General features: G+C 36.6%; 1 protein-coding gene across 12 annotated transcripts in view; it reads right to left on the bottom strand.

Moving 5' to 3' along the window:
* Positions 1-18,120, bottom strand: part of Grik1 (glutamate ionotropic receptor kainate type subunit 1) — a 369,068-nt gene that overhangs the window by 328,639 nt on the left and 22,309 nt on the right. The gene's annotated exons all lie outside the window — the stretch shown is intronic.

Below are 18,120 nucleotides of genomic sequence, written 5' to 3'. Positions count from 1 at the left end.
GACTTACTCAGCTGAATTGAAAAAACGATAGAGCAAGGATGAAGAACTGACTTCTGTCATGTCCCAGACATATGCTTAATTCAATATTTATCATGTAGCCCTACAAAATGGCATTCTTTATGGAGTAAATATTTCTTAACTATTTGCTTCATTTTAGGCATTGTGCTGGGTGCAGAGAGTGGAGGCAAAAGTCTGACCTGCTCTTCCTAAGAGAGTTCAGAGTACTGTCAACACTGTTCTGGGAAAACTAGGACTCTAGTAAAATTTGAAGGGAATTTTTGAACAACTGAAGCTGGAACTATTTGGACTGCATGGTTTGCAAGTGAAGTTTTGTAAAACTCAGTGAAATGCCTCAGCCAGAAAACATGGATGTGATCCAGGGCTGGTGGGGTGGACCTGACTGTTGTAATAGAGCAGCATTCCTTATTACGGTCCTCTGGGCTAAGTCTTCTGCTCCTCAGGACACCAGACTCCACTCATTGCTCTCACTCACTCCTCCTGGCTGGGCCAAACAACCATGGGAGACAGGAGAGTTCTGAGAGTCCCACTGGAGATGCTGCCATTGCCTTTACTGGTGGTATGGGGGCCACTGTAGCCCATAAACCTGGGCGAAGAGAAATAGGTCAGAAATTCCAAATGACGGGGCCAGAGTGCCATCATGGAAACCAGTTTTTCTGAACCAGGACTGAAGTCAAGGACTCAGGGCACTTTAGAAATAGTCATGTGTTTACTTTGTGGAGTTTGGTGTTTCACTTACTTGAGCATGACAAAGTATTCCAACCTGCCATCATCTGCTAGCCCACGCTGAGTCTCCCATTCCTAAAGAACATTATCAATTAAATGATACTTTTCTCATCACTGAGTCAACAGGGGTGAGAAACTCTGAGTCCTCAGAGGGCTATTAAAGGGGCAATGGCAAGATGGATTTTGAAGAGACCTATATTTTTATTGTGTGCTGGAGTGTACACACATATATTTGGAAGAATTTTTTAAACCAAATTCTTTGAAACAAAGTAATTTAGATGACTAGTAGCTGAAAAATATACAGGATGAAAACTCACTTTTATCAACATTTTGGAATAGCATTGGAAAGATGTTAGAAAGAGAAAATAATTTAGGTTATTCTCAATAGTTCAGTTTTTTTTATTACAACTTATTACTGAACACTATAGAAATCAAGATTTATTCTAAAGAACTCTAATCCTCAGATGGCCTTACAAAACAGCTGAGAAAGCTATACATTTTATACTGAAAACCTCATAGAGATCCAATTAAATGGTAGGAAATAGTTTTACAAATTATTGTTAAGATACAATTCCATGAAGGAAGGGGTAACTGTGTTAGACAAGAAATATACTCATTACCTTAATATGTAACTGTAACCCTTCTGTATATCGCCATGACAATAAAATTAGATTTAAAAAGGTATAATTCCACAATATTTAATAATTCTAAAAACACCATATAAGTTATAGTGTTTTAATTTTACCATATTTTATTTATTTTTTAAAAGTGTTCTATAAATACTTTTCCTTTATTTCCTACTATGAAAAGTTTTTAAATTTTTTGTGGGTTGATACTGATATTTCTGTTGTTATATTTAATTCAGTTTTTGTCTTTATGCCATCAGATTAGTTCATTGCAGATCCTCAAATTGCTAGGATTAAGTTTTTTGAGTTATATTGAAGCTATTATACCTGCTTTTCTGCTTTCTGTAGTGACAACAGAAAGTTGCAATGTTTTTACTTCTTCTTTTCTCATTTTGTTAACTATTATCAGCTTGAACCCTCAAGAGTGTGTTACCCAGAAAAAGGGGTTAGCGATTGTTTCTAAATTTTAGAACTCAGTTTCTGTTCTAGAATATGCAACATATTGATTTGTCAGATAACAATCAGATGCATAATATATTCAAGTAGGTAGCATGCCATCTTTCAAGGGGGACTCTTTTTTAATGCACTTAGGAATATTGTTTACATGATCTCTGCCAGTATATGGATTATAGCTCAAAGAAAAACAATCGAGTATAGTTTCAATTAAGTGGAATACATTTTAAACAACTATACTGTTATTAGTATTGATGCTTAGATTCTTAATGCCCTTATGTTCAAAATGAAGTAAACCAAACCATTTAATATGAGTGAAAATGAAATCAAATCTGAAAAGACAAGAAGCTGAGGAACAATACCTTTCTGGAAACAGCAGCATGCTAAGAACCCACAACCTGTTGTTGAATTCTAGAACACAGAATCCAAACACAAGCAATCAAACAAAAATCCCCGAGTGAATAAAGAAATAAAGGGAATATGCATGTAATAGTGTATGATAGTGGTAAATTTTAAATTCTTATTTTACTATAAAAAAAAACAGTTCCAGTCCATGCTGGCTGTGTTTAAAACCAATAAAGACTTAACTAATATGTGCCTATAATTTATTTTCATCTTGGAGAGTTAAAAACTAGCTTACATTTGTTTTCAGAGTAATACTCAGGAATGTAGAATTTTCATCTATAAATTGAATATATTAAATTAAAGATCCATGTGGCTTTATTAACTCCAATAACAGTTAACGCTTATTGGAAATTTATTCTATACCATAATCTGTACTAAGTAATTTACATGTATTATGGAAACACTATTATTTGTTGATCAAGTTTACCAAGCCTGAATCCTACCCCCCAAGAAAACACACCTTTTTTGTTTCATATAAAATTGTTTTTTTATTTCAATCATTCATATAAATTTCACTTTCTTGTAGTTTTATTTAAATAGATAAATAATTAAAAGATCCATTTCCATCATTTTCTAATTCTCATATGACCCTATTTTCTAGGCAATAACCTAGCTTACTACTACCTTCCATTTTTATTGTAACCTATTTCCTTCCCCAGTACTTCTCAGTCACCAATTTCTTGCTAGCTTGTACTCTGTCATGTGTCTAAATCTACCCTGGTTCAATTTCCTGCTGTGCGTCCAGGGCTGGCCAAATCTGCCATATTATAGGAAGGAATCTACAGGAGTGTTCTACAGAAAGGAAGCCAGAAATTGAAGGCCTATTCTTCACCATCAGCCTGTTTTCAAAATATTTCCTCACTAGTTGAGGAAGTTCCCTCTCACTCTCTGTATCTTGTGCTATCTGGCCATTAAGCTCCACTGCTTTACAAAATTGAAATATCACCTTGCATGGGGTTGCAAGGCACTGGTATCATTTACTTATTCATTTAATGGGGATAAACGATCACAGTCTGATTTTTCTGTTATTCAAGTGAATGTAAAACCTTCAGCAATGAATAAGATTTCTCTGTGAACAGTGACACTTTATTCCATTTGACTAATGCAGATGTGGCCTCGGCTCATAAATTATTCAAGGAAGTGCTAAAAGCTTCTGTTAAGGAATTTACACTACGAAATGACTTTGTTAGGTGATTGTTTTCTTATATGAAAAGAATACATGAATGTTCAATCACTGCTAAAGAACATTTTTATAAGAATAATTTAGAAACACATCTATTGTTGAAAATAAATATATTTTATTTTAGGAATTACCTGACTTTGTTTTACATTATAAACCTATTTTCAAAGAACATTTTTCCTTAATGAACAATCTAGCTGAAACGTAATCTTTTCTATGCCACTGGATAACAAGCCACCAATTTTTTAAATCAAACTTGTTCAAATAGAGAAGATGATATTTAGTAGTGTTCTTCCACAACCCTAAAGATAGATTAAAAACTTTAAGATAAGGTACACACCTGTAATCCATCTCTCTTGAAGCAAGGGGAGGAAGACCTCAAGTTCAAGTCTAATCTTAACTATATAGTAAGATCTTGTGTCTAGTTAATGGTTGTCTACCATGCTCAGGGCCTTTGGTTTGAACTCTGGCACTGAATCAAAAGAAAATAAGATAAAAATATGTTTGTTGGATGCCTCAAGTTGTTTTTCCTTATGACTCTAATAAGTGATCGATCACATTTTGGGCTCTTCTGCAAACTTGTAAAATCATTATTTCAAGAAAAAAATATGATACTTCTGAGAGATTTCTATCATCATTAGTTTTTGATAATAGTACTAAAATTTGTCTGACTGTACTCATGAGACTGATCTTTTTTAGAGCTACCAAAAGAACTCAACATATTTTAATACATTCAAACTAAAATAACTTTTACCTAGCTTCATAAAAATTAAGGAAAGAAGTAATGATTAGAAAAATACACTGAAGAAAATCTTATTAAATCAGATATAGTTTAGTTCTTTAAGATTGGAACTTTCTATCAGCTGACAAGGTGTTCAAGAAACTGCTTCTAGAAAAATCAGAGAAGCATTATTTTATCAAAGGATCCAGGAGGAAATGGGAACTTGTTATCATTATTGAAATAATCATGGATCCTGGGCATGACTTACACCACTAGAGAGATTGAATGGTGAATCATTATATTAAATTTTTAGGCACTTAATTTTTAGGGAATTAATACTGTAGAGTAGCCAACTGACCATCTGCCTGAAAACACCCCCCCAAAAAGCCATGTTCACATTGAAAAGACCCTTCTACAAAAATATAATTTTCAGCTCCATGCTTAAAAATATTCCCATGTGGATGTAGAATTGCAATAACAGTCTGAAGTATGTTACAGGCTTGGCTTCTCCATTTAGCTTTGACTAAGCATGTAGATGTCTTTTAAAAAATTTCTTAACCTACCCAGTTCGTTCTTCTTTTAAGGAAAGTTAATCCTTTTGAGGAAAGTAAAATTGCCATTGTGCACATTCCCGGTCAGAGAAAGAGAAGGACAGAAAGGGTTGAGGGTAGAGGGACAGAGGGACAGAGGGACAGAAGGACAGAGAGAAAGAGAATTGATATTCATCAGAGTCATGGTATTCTTTTTCTTGACTTTGTGATACAATGTAATATAGTAGTTTGAATTGGAATTATAGGAAATTGATGTCTAAAGAGCTACAAGAGCCAAAGGTTTAATTCTGAGAAATATTGAATTCAGTAGGAATTAACCTTTTTAATATGGCTGTGATGTGTTAATGTCTGGCTTAACTTAGGTCCTTAGCAACAAATGGTGACAGAAAAAAATCACATTGCCATGTACTGACTTTCAGGTGAAATTTTCCTCCAGTGATGGTAATTTTATATGAATCTGTTCATCCTCCACAGGCATAGCTATTACATGATTTAGAATGCCATTTACTTTCTTAAGAACTAAAAACCTGAGGTAGCCAGTTGAGTTTCCTTTTAGAAGCATGCCATTATTAGTTTGAAGGAGCTTACCAAAAATGTACATGAATAGAACAAATAGATACCTCATACTTCAAGTGTAGATGGTTTTTATATGATTTTGACTTTCATTTAGAAACATTATGATGAGAACAATAATTATAACAATATCAATAAGAAAACACACAGGTCTTTCTGTACATTAAGTACTCTACCTGGCATATCCTTACTAATCGTTCCACTAAGTCTATGTGTTGGAAACTATTATTATTCCTGCTATTTTATATTTGGGACAAATCTAAAGTACAGAGAGAATTAATAACTTGCCCAAAGTTCATAAAACGAGGAAATGGCAAAAACAGATCAAAAAGAGTTCAGACTCTATGTTATTAGCTACAATGTATTCGTAAATATGGAGTTAGTGTTTATTACTTCTAAATGGAATACTCTACAAAATACAGTTCAAAAAGTCACAGGTTGTTGGAGAATTAAAGTCTCCAACCAGTGGAAAAATTTAGCCCCAGCACGGTTACTCTGATGCCTCATTAGCACACTAATAGGCCCTTGGGAACACATTCCCAGAAAGGAGTTTCTGGTGTTTGTGGGCCAAAGGAAGCCACCAGTTGTTGTGAGAATCTCCTTCTTCCCCCTACTTAGCAAGTCTCCCTGAGGAGACTTGCTAGACCAGCTGCCTTTAGTGTTAGATTCTCTCTGTAAACAGGAAAGTCTCCTCACTAGATTCTCACTGTAAACAGGAAAGTCTCCTCACTATTATTTCACAAGTATTTGGAGAAGTCAAGATTGATGTTATCTAGCCTTAAGGAGATAGTAGCTAGGAGATAATTAGTTCTACCTCGGTTGTATACAGCTCCTTGTTTTGATATCAATAATCTTTGTAGTCACTACCTCCTGTTATTAGAAAGGCATTTGTATCAAGTTCCTGCCCTCACAGTAGGAAATTTCCTCCACTTCTGTATTTGAGACAAATGTCATGCTGTATTGATCTTTTACCCTGTAATTGTAAAATTGGTTTCTAACCCTATATAAACCCTGGCCCTCTTGGAATAAAGTATGCATTGGTTCACTCGCCTTGCATCCCCCGTGTCCTGATTTCGACTGCAGTTACCCAGGTTCAACATCTGGCGTCCGGACCCAGGGACCTGACAATTGATCCACAGGAGATTGCGGAACTGCCGAGCTCTCGAGTGAGGTAAGAGATATTTTTAATTCACAGGAGACAAGGGATCTGTGTGTAATTCACAGGAGACAAGGGATCTGTGTGGTGAGCTCCTATTCTTAAAAAATTACGGGGTTATGGGACAAGCTAAACCAACTCCATTTTCTAATTTTATCCACCATGTATTGAAACGGGACGGAGCTATGGTCTCGTGTTCACAAAGAGATGAGTGTATACAGGTAGTGGAGTATAATCTATGGTTCCCAGAGGGAGACACTTTAGATTTAGAAGTCTGGGAACGAGTAGAGAATAATATGGAAAATGAATATCGGTGTGGAGACAAGGTTCCAGTTACATTTTGGTCTGTTTGGGCATTAATACATACAGCCGTGAGCATGATGTCTCCTGATGCTATCATAACATCAGCTGCTGAGCCAGAGGCTGACGCGGAAAAAGCTATGAAGGCTTATAATTTGTCCGGGGAGGTAAAAACTCAAATTGGGCAGGAGCTAAAAGACATGGCAACACCTGAACTATCTCCTGTCAGTTTTGTTAAAGAAAAATTAACATCAAATAAGCCTTCAGCCTCTACCTATGCTCCTTCAGAGAATGATGCTAATTTAGGCAGCTCAGCAGTGCAGTCAAAGTGCTACAGATGCTCTTTCGATCTGCCAGGGGCAGTCAGGAAGGTGAAAGTAAAGAACAAATAATTGCGGCCGCGGAGCCCACTTTTACTTTAATTAATCTAAGTCCTATGGTTCTGCTTCTCTCTCTTGCTATCAAACTTTTCCTGTCATTGAACCCCCTCCAACCAGAGGTGTGGCACAGCCCCGTCATTATCAAGATATTGACCAGATTCACTCAATTTAGGACAGCTGTAATACAGGGCCGTCTCATGGCTCCCTTCCAGTGAAGGAGGCTTCCCCATCATCTTTTCTTTACAACCAGGCACTAGCAGGGGAGCTGACACTCCCTGTTTTAGTCCATCAGCCTGGAATTGGGGAAGAACTAGTGATTTTTCTTTTACTTCTTAAGAGAATTTTTACTGCAATTGCACTTTTAATTTGCGCCTGCGCTGCATGTTTCATGTGTCTTTGTCCTTGTTTGATTAGTTGTGTTTCGTGTGGAGTGCTAAATTGGGAAAGAAGTCCTCTGGTGGGCGGCCTCGGCAGGTTGATTGCCAGGGGATGGAAATCTCCACTGGGGAGGATCCCCCTGAGAATTTTCAGGGCCCTATGGACTTTCCATCACTCTGGCTGGCAGCTTGTGGACGCTGGACATGCCATCCAAGGCGTAAAAGCCTCTGTTTCTATGTTCTGTTTTGTCTTGACTAGTTTTGTCTTTGAGATTGGTACCAGTTTTAAACATAAACTTTTGTTTCCCTTATTTCTGTTGTCCATTTACATGTCTATGGGCAAAACATTTACTAGGTACTGTGTCTCCTTATGCAAGAAGACAGAAAAAGTGCAGGCTGCTAAGAGCTGAGTTCAAACAGCTGGCTAGGCTAATCTTAGCCTGAGAGTAAACACTAAGAGTCAAGTGCTAGGTGGACTCAGTAATACTCCAGGGGACCCCAACCCAGTTATCTTCAGTGTTTAGCATGCTAAGATACTTTGCTAAAACTAATAGGCCCTAGCAAATAAGACTAAACGATGCTAAAATCATTCATTAAAGGTTTTGTTTTAAGTTTTGGTCATTACAAGAATAAGATTGGAAAATATACCTTTTGCCACTAAAAAATGTACGGCTGATAGTTGTTTGGACTGTTTTTAAGTTCTGTTTACATTAATACCTACATATGTGAATGTATGTATGTGTGTGTGCGCGCGCACAAATGTATGTGGGTGTGAATGTGTTCAAGATTAAAAATGTATGATGTAAAAATAGGTTAGTTTAACTTTAAACTTCAAAAGATCATCGAGTTTGGGCTTTACCAAAAGCTTTAAAGGATTATTACTTTATTTTAAAAGGAACTATAGTTAAAAAATTCTTTAATTCATGGTTAAAAATAAATAAATAAATAAATAAATAAGAACTTAGCATGGGCCCTTGAACCTATCCTCAGTAGTGAGGGGTAAACTGACAAAAGTGCAGTTTAGCCGATCCACGTGATGGGACAGCCGTAGGGTGGCGTCCATTCATAGTGGGAGAGGGCAAGCTGGCCCCAAGGCAGTTCATCAAGCTCTAAGGAGTAGGATGGAGATAGGCCCATTCTATAGGACAGGCCAATGGAGGCCTTTCTTTTATTTCTTTTGTTTTCAGGTATAAACATTGGAAACCTCAGGGTAAAATGTATGATTTGACTGATACTTCTAAAACTGCCCCTTAGGATGGATTAAAATTGGAATATCTTAAAGGAGAGTTAAAAGTTTATTTACCTGATATAACTCGATTTCTGTACAGGTTTGCAATTTGGATGTATCAAAAAGGCAAATATGCTAACTCTGAAATCTCATGGTTATAATTCTGGGGCACACTGCTAAGTGTACTCTTGTTACAATTGTTTTGGGTATCACTTTAATGAATCAGGTACTAAATTTTTTAAGTGTAAACTGTACTGTAACAGTAAGATTAACTAAATCTTAAATCACATATAATCAGGTAAATATTTTAAAGTATATAAACTAATGGGGGATAGAAGTACACAACTTTCATTAACTCTCTGTATATAGGAAAATGGCTCTTTTAAAGCAGACAACCAGGAGGCAATGTGCCCCCTGGGCTTCAGTTTTTCTATGCAAATACAGGCTGAAGTAAAGGTGTGAAAGCCTCTACTTTAAAAGGTTTTAGAATGCCTTTCTAGATAAGAAATTTGGAAGTGAAAAACAAGCAGCATGAAGCAATGGGTGATACCTAGGCTCCAGATTTCTTTTAATACAACCAGGCTTGGTAAAAGACTTGAGATCAAAAATGTATTCTGAGATATGAAATTTAAAATGTTTGTTTTAAGTTGGATATAGGAAAACGATGGCTATCAAGATGATTGTTTAATTACTACTCCAGTTTGTTTTACAGGTTTTCAATAAAATGATTTATTATTTGCTGCACCTGATAAAAATATTGTATCAAAATTGTTACAAATTTTGCCTTTAGACTTTCAACAGTATAATTTAATAATTGCCCCTGATAAAATTCATTTAAACAGAAGAACCATTCAAGTATCTGGGATATTTAGTTAGAAGACAAGTAATTACCCCCCAATTAATAAAAATTCGTACTGAAGAGTTTAAAACTCTTAATAATTTTCAAAAGTTACTAGGGACAGCAATTGGCTTCGCCCTTCCTTAGGAATTCCCAGAATTCCTAATCTATTTTCCATTCTTCAAGGAGATTCGGATTTATGTAGCCCTCAAAAATTAATTGACACGTCAGGAACTGCTCCTAATAAAATTTGGCAACTGGATGTAACACACATCCCTGAATTTGGCCGCTTACAATATGTGCATGTATCCATTGATACATATTCTTCTTTTATTTGGGCAACACCTCTACCAGGGGAAAAAGGGACTCATGTCATTCAACATTTACTAGAAACGTTCGCAGTCATGGGGATTCCTTCTCAAATAAAAACTGACAATGCACCAGCTTATTCCAGTAAACAAGTACGAAAATTTTTAGAATTTCATAACATTTTTCATGTTACAGGAATTGAATACAATCCTCAAGGTCAAGGTATAGTAGAAAGAGCTCATTATACATTAAAAACACAAATTAAAAAACTAAAGAGGGGGAGTATGGATAGTACTGAGGGATATGCAACTTCTATGAAAAGTATTTATAAAACAGCCCGAGCCGTTATTGCAGAAGCACTATTTGTCCTTAACTTTTTAAATTTGCCTCAAGGAGATGTTTTAGCAAGAGCTGAGGGACACTTCCTAGCTCCGCCTATGCAAAACAAACCACAGCCAGTTTGGAATAGATTGGGGGTTGGGCTAGATTGGGTCCCCGGGGAGTTGTTAACCCAGGGGCGAGGGTATGCTTATGTTTCTACAGAAGACAGCCCATCTTTCTAGCACCTGCTCCAGTGGATCCAGCAACAAACACCCCTCTGTGCATCAAGGGGGTGAGACATTCTCATTCAAGTGATAAGGCCATTCAAATGGACAGGTGTGCACTGGTAACCTGTAGGGGCTACATCAGAGGTAATGTATTTGGCCTATATTTCTAACCCTCCTTTATTATGTCCATATTTATGGACAAAAGCCCCTGTCTCTTTTACATCTATTACTAATTTACTCTCTCCCCCTATGGGTCTGGCATTCCAGTCTTTCCTATGGAAGAGGAAAGATCATTTAACTTCTCTTATTCTCAGTTCTCTAAAGCTATCTGTCAAGGCCGTTCCCCATGTTACCCTTTTAGATATCAATATTGGATTCAGCATGGAGGTTCATATAACTCCAGTAGAACTCGGCTGATTAGACTGTCTTCCTGGTCTGTGGGATCTCATACCTATAAATTAGATAATTATCCTATTCCTGCTGGCCTGCCTAAATGTGACAATTTTACTTATCTGAACCTGAACTTTACTGAAAGACATTGGGAAAGTTGTCGAGGAATTTTTCCAACTATTTGGAATACATCCCAACATACTTGGTATGATTGGGGACCTTGTGGTGTGTGGTTGAAAAACTGCACTGAATATAACTCATCTTGTGAACCTACTTTATCTATGAACATGTCCAATGCCATGTCTGCTAAACAGCTTTTAGGGTGGTTTGGAGCAGGCTTTAGTGACCCCCGGCCTGCTCTCGCCCATGGAGACAGGCTATTTCCTCCACAACGTCATCTCTGGAAATTAGCAGCTTCTCTGGCTCCTGTATTGCTGGCCAATGGAACTTACTCAGGAACTAAAAGATCCTCGGCCTCCTACAACTTCACAGTTGTAAAGACCTATAATATCTCTGCTTGTGTTCATTTTCCACATGTACTGATGGTCGGCCCCATAAACATAACTAAGAATGCCATTACCTGCATAAATTGTAAATTGTATACCTGTTTGAATAACAATGTCACCTTTAATTTTAGTCAAGATAGGATCATGATTTTAACCCAGCGCAACTCCCTTTGGGTTCCTGTTCGCATGCATCGTCCCTGGGCTGGAGGACCTGTACAAGGATTGGTAATGCAGTTTTTCAAGCGGCTTCTGAGGAGGAGTCGTCGTGCCATTGAACTGATTATTGCAGGACTTGTTGGACTGATTGCCATTGCTACAACTGCAGCAGTATCCGGAGCCACATTGCGACAATCCGTACAAACTCATGACTTTATGGTGCAGTGGCACCAGGACTCCCACAATCTGTGACAACACCAGCTGGAAGTAAATGCCCACCTTCAAGATGAGATAGAAGCTGTTAAAGGAGGAGTGTTTTGGCTTGGACAGAAATATTTGGCTTTACAGCAAGATTGTTTTTGACTTGTGATTGGAATTCTAGTCATGTCTGTGTAACACCTTATAAATATAATGCCTCTGAATGTGAATGGAATGATATACAAATGCTTATAGATGGAGCCCTACTAAATGGTACGTTAAGTGAACAAAGCTTGTACAGGGAGGTTTTTGAAGCTTTTCAAAAGGAATTGCCAGATGCCTCCTCTATTGATGACATAGCCCAAGGACTAGCTCAGACCTTAGAAGGACTAGACCCTAGGGGGTGGTGGCAAAGTATTACCCATAGTGTTGGAAGTGCCTCTATTGCCTTGATACTTATGTTATGTGTCTTTTTCTTAGGATATTGTTCCATCATAGCTATAATGAAGCATTTCACTAGGAATAATTCCTCTGATGTTTTACTAACGGCCCTTAAACTTTCTAGAGAAGCGGCTGTGGAAAATTAATAAAATTAATAAAATTAATAAAAAAGGGGGAATTGTTGGAGAATTAAAGTCTCCAACCAGTGGAAAAATTTAGCCCCGGCACGGTTACTCTGATGCCTCATTAGCACACTAATAGGCCCTTGGGAACACATTCCCAGAAAGGAGTTTCTGGTGTTTGTGGGCCAAAGGAAGCCACCAGTTGTTGTGAGAATCTCCTTCTTCCCCCTACTTAGCAAGTCTCCCTGAGGAGACTTGCTAGACCAGCTGCCTTTAGTGTTAGATTCTCTCTGTAAACAGGAAAGTCTCCTCACTAGATTCTCACTGTAAACAGGAAAGTCTCCTCACTATTATTTCACAAGTATTTGGAGAAGTCAAGATTGATGTTATCTAGCCTTAAGGAGATAGTAGCTAGGAGATAATTAGTTCTACCTCGGTTGTATACAGCTCCTTGTTTTGATATCAATAATCTTTGTAGTCACTACCTCCTGTTATTAGAAAGGCATTTGTATCAAGTTCCTGCCCTCACAGTAGGAAATTTCCTCCACTTCTGTATTTGAGACAAATGTCATGCTGTATTGATCTTTTACCCTGTAATTGTAAAATTGGTTTCTAACCCTATATAAACCCTGGCCCTCTTGGAATAAAGTATGCATTGGTTCACTCGCCTTGCATCCCCCGTGTCCTGATTTCGACTGCAGTTACCCAGGTTCAACAACAGGTGAAGAGTAAAACCCTCAGAACTGTTTGGATTGAGGACAAAGGGGCTTGCTGACTACTGTACTTTGGATACTGAATGTCTCCAGAGACCTTGGTGTTGAAGCTATAGCTGGCATCTTGTGACACTACTGTGCAATAAGGAAACAGGTGGGCTGTTGAGCCTTATAGTAGAAAGAAGTGAAGTGATCTTTGAGGAGGCTTGTGTACTCCAGTGACTGTCCCTCTCCCTCTTTATCTGTGTTCTCATGGCAGGCTGCAGGCTAAGATCACTGGCCTAACAACAAAATCATCCATTCATTTGCTTTATCTTTCACCAATTTCATAAATGACTACCATGTACTAGAGAATATACTTGAGAATATGTTCACATATTATGTCTGACTAGTCTAGTTTCTACACAGGAAATTAACATTTTCTCTGTACATGGATTTGGCTAGTTCTATGTCTTGGTACTGACTCCTCTTACAATGTATTTACTGCTAGAATACTCTGTAGGGTAAAGTTAAGAACAATAGCAATAAAAAAGTAAATGCCAACACCACAGAGTCAGAACTCTGCCTGAATTTAAATGATTATGATTTCCTTTACAAGCTCCTAAGTAAATTACTTAACCTTTCTGATCTACAATGTCACTATCTCCAGGGTTCCTGTGACAGTAATATGCACTGTGTACATGCCTAAGTCTAAAATTTAGCATAAAAATGGGGCATAAGCAATATCCTTGCCTATTATTTTACTGTACAGCTTGAAAATCATCATTCAACTTTCTGGTATTTCTTTCTGTCTTCTGGAGAAAAAGAATGATATATTCTAAATTCACATTGTGATAGTCTAAATTGGCAAATAATTTTTGTAATGTTAAAAACCACTGAGCAAATTGCCAAGATGAGTGACAAATTGACTGGAAATACAAGGTTTTCTTTATATTTCATGTTTATTATTGTAATTTTCTTACCAGCAGTTATCTGTTTTTTCTTTAAGACACTAATATGAAGTCAATTCATAAGAGAGTTCACACAGTAGAAAAGATTTAATCTGAGGTCTTCATCAGATAGAAAATGTGTGTGTTATAGGGTAGGAGAATTCATCTTAGAGCATTGTAAGACTTTTATGAGATTATACATGTGGTATAGTGTAGTCCTGGGCATGAAACAAGATGCTAGAGTTTATCTTACTATTGATATTTTTGTCACTAGCAATTGATAGTAAGAACCAGATAAAATCATATCATGTTATGAAAAGGTTAATTAGAAAATGTTAATCATCTAAATTACCAGGTAACATATAGATCAATTCTATTAATATTCTCACTTTAAAATAAAGTAGAGGTTGAACTGCCTAAACTTTTGTCCATAAGCATGAAGCTAGGAAACAGAGAAAGAGAGAGAGAGAGAATGCATGTAAGAACCAAGACTCATGAAAGCAATGAAATAGCCATCGTAGCTGTGCAGACACCAAACGAAAAACCATTCTCTTGATAGCAATTCATCTTATTGTGACTAAATCTCTTTTAAGAGCCCTACTGGCACTTCACAGTTAGAAATGCAAAGTGGATTAGGATTTCTAGTCCTAAATATCACTGGGTTTAATATCCGTAAACCCAATGATCCTGGTTGGCAAGCCTTGTAAAATAACCAAACATCATTGTAGACAGTAGTATAATAAAAGGAAGGTAATATTTGTATGTTTATTGGTAACCCAAAGCATATATGTCTATTACATAGAACATCAAACTCCCTCCCCCACCTTTCTCTTTCTCTCATTCTCTCTCTCTCTCTCTCTCTCTCTCTCTCTCTCTCTCTCTCTCTCTCTCTCACACACACACACACACACACACACACATTCTACATAGCAAGCTGGAATTACATACCACAATCTCAATACTTTCTGGAAAATGCAATGATGTTTATGTACTTTCCTGTAAACAAACAAGCTTCCAATATCTTCTCATTATGTTGAGCCTATTTAAAACGTAAGACATTTTGTTTCCATGCATCATTTACCATGCTTTTATTTATACACCTAAATACTTCAGCAATGAAGATTGAATTTTAACATAGAATGATAGTAAAGGGTATTTTCTCCTGAATGACGTTGATGTTTATTTTCCACAGAAAGCAGGCACCCCTTAAAGTCCAACATTACAACACATGTTCATCCAAATTCAATGAGGTACCAATTGCTATCTGACTAAAACTAAGAAAAAAATATAAGAAAATACCAAGTTCAGCTTTTGGTTGGGCTTGTATGTTGATATTTACTGACATTTTATTGCAGTGTTAGGGACAAAGAGATGTTTGTCCCTGAATCATTGACATTTATATTGTGCTTTTATTTTTACTCAGATAGCCAAAGAGAGAATGAGGAAACAGCAAAATCCTGTCCCACAGTGACTGGCATTAATCCTACAAGGTGCAAAGCACTTATATTGATACAGTATCCTCTCCCCCACCTCCTGCCCCCAAATGCTTCACCTGCTTTGCACTGAATATCATCAGACCTCCATCTTTTTGCCATTATTGAGGACAATGGTTTTTAAGCTTTGTTTCTGATTTATATTTTTTAAAAAAGGTATGTCAAACCTAGGTCATTCCTCCATTCAATTTAAGCTAATATTTTAAATTCTTCACTGTAAGTCAAAATGATCTCAAAACATGTAATACCTGATTTATTTTATCATGTGTAAATACTTTATATTTTTCTCAAATATTTGGAGTTCAAAGCTCATGTTTTCCAAATTTTGAAATATATTGCTATCACCATTTTCATTTTAAATTAGAGTATTTCATTGGTTTACATTTAATGTAAATCCAATATTTGGGCTTAAAACTATATTCATCCTGCCATTTTATATTACATGTCCCTTTCTTTTTTATCTTTAAGGAGTTGTACAAAGGAGTTGCCATTTAACAAAGCAGTTCATGAATACAATGCTTCCTGATCAATGTCACCTCTTTCAACATTCTCACCCGTCCCTCCAAATCTATCCCTTCCTTTGCTTTTTAAAATTCTGTAGGATGCACATTAAATTCTTGACTGCATATTCCCTTCCTTCTCTTAGTCTTTTAACCCTAGATTTTTAACCCCAATCTTAAAGTGATATCATGTATTTATTTAAAATATGAACGGACATTTTTCCTCCCTAAAAATTATTTTTGAAATTTAAGTATATTGTAGGTAGGGACAGATGAATAGCTAGATAGAAATAGATAACTAAATGACAGACATGATGACAGATAATAGAGAAATAGGTAGGTAGATACAGACCTTCTCATGAAGGTTTCTCTGAAAAAAAAAGAAATAAAACTGCCTATGCTGCTTCCTGCTCTGCTCTCCCAGGAATACTCTTCAGGGACTCCAGTCTGACTTATACCCTGGGGCACTTGGACAAGACAAGACGCACAATGGGTGACAGGTGTTCTTTCACCAACTGGAAAAAGGACAATTATAGGAGAGTTGGGAAAGGAGCACCAACAGAGCACAGGTGCATTCTCAGTGGGATTGATTTTAGAAAAGAATAAATATAGAAGCAGAGGATCTGGAAACAAATTTCCTTATGTTCATGGATGTCATTCACCTCCTGGTCCATCTTCCTGGCCACTCTGTGCACAAAGAGGAGAGGGCGCCATAGAGTCTACCATGAGCGGGTTCTTGTCGGCCTCCTACTTCTCTTCCAGCACACTGGCCATCTTTCCCTTAACCATACATGACAAGAGCTCTGTTCTGCCTTGAGCCTGTGCATGGATGCCCTTCTCTTCCTCCCAAGGGTCCTTCCTCCTCTTTGTACCTGATTCTTCCAGGGGCTGTTAAGTGACCTCTCTGCCCACACCGTGTGATCCCTGCTTGCTTTCTTACCCTCCCTCCATCATTCACTTGTCAGGTATCCATGAACTTCAGTTGTTTCTTTTATACATTTAATTTGACTGGAATTTATATGTAATTCTGCTTAAATGTGTTTTTGTTGATTTGTATTTGGTCCCATCCCTCTCTATACTCACAAGTAGAAATGCTGTTTAGCTTTCTACCAGGGTAGCTTAGCTCAATGTCAAGAAAATGTCATCTAAATAAATCAATTGAAAGTCCTCCAAACACACACACACACACACACACACACACACACACACACACACACATCACAGGAAGTAATGCATAATTGGTCTACAATAGAAAGTTTCTAGTCCTGATATATATCCAGTGCACAGACCACTCAATTTTCCCCATGTACTGGGGCTGCATGATATTTTTCAGATAAATTTAAGTATGTAACAAATCTCAGAGGATAATACAAAAACAGGCTTTTAGTAATTTATACTTTAGTACATACATATAGTCAGATCTTGTATATTAAAAATACTGAGAATAATGCAATACTAAGAAACTAAGAATTTTGTTATCAGAAAATGAAGCATAAAAGTTCAGAGGCTGAAATGGCAAGGTAATATAAAATAAAATAGAAAGCTAATACAAAAATGAAAAGAACAAACTAAAAGTAGCTACAAGTTAAAAGGGAAGTAAAGGGTTGGTAAAATATTTTGTAGGTCTAATTTTTTAGGAAAATAAGAGTAATATATAGAACAAATAATTTATTAGTCAAAATGGAAAATAAAGGAAATAAAATGCAGATGAAAAACGAGTTTTCTGCTAAAAGTTTAAATAAACTCACATAAATCCCATGAAATGAAAGATGGAAATACTTTTAAGAAGTTATTAAAATTATAAACTCATTAATAATGAGAACAACTTTAAACAATGTTATATCAGTTCGAACATCTTTATAGGGTAGATTTTTACTATTTTGTGTGCATACAACAAAGTATTTAACGATTTCCTCTCAGGTATTTTATCTATTTCAGATTTCTGATGCTGAGTCCCTTCATAAAATCGTGAATTATGCTGCTTTGTGTTGTGTTTTTAACTTACGAAAGCAGATGATTTACTCTGTTTAAATAGCATTAAAGCCATATTATTATCTTCTCTAACTTTCTGTATTTAACGTAAGAGAATATCTCCCTCCCTCCTACCCTCATTCTTTTTCTCTTTCCTCTCTCTCTGAAACTGAGAGCAAATTGTACCTTCCACAGAGCAGAGGCAAATATATTTCATAAACATGGGTGATGGAGGAAGAAAAATCAGACAATAACTTATAACACAAAAGCTTCTTGACTGATTAAATAAGCAAGCATCTATCCCTTGGCTGA

This window comes from Perognathus longimembris, chromosome 5 (assembly GCF_023159225.1).
Source record: "Perognathus longimembris pacificus isolate PPM17 chromosome 5, ASM2315922v1, whole genome shotgun sequence".
Classification (NCBI taxonomy): domain Eukaryota; kingdom Metazoa; phylum Chordata; class Mammalia; order Rodentia; family Heteromyidae; genus Perognathus; species Perognathus longimembris.
This window is presented reverse-complemented; position numbering and strand designations above follow the sequence as displayed.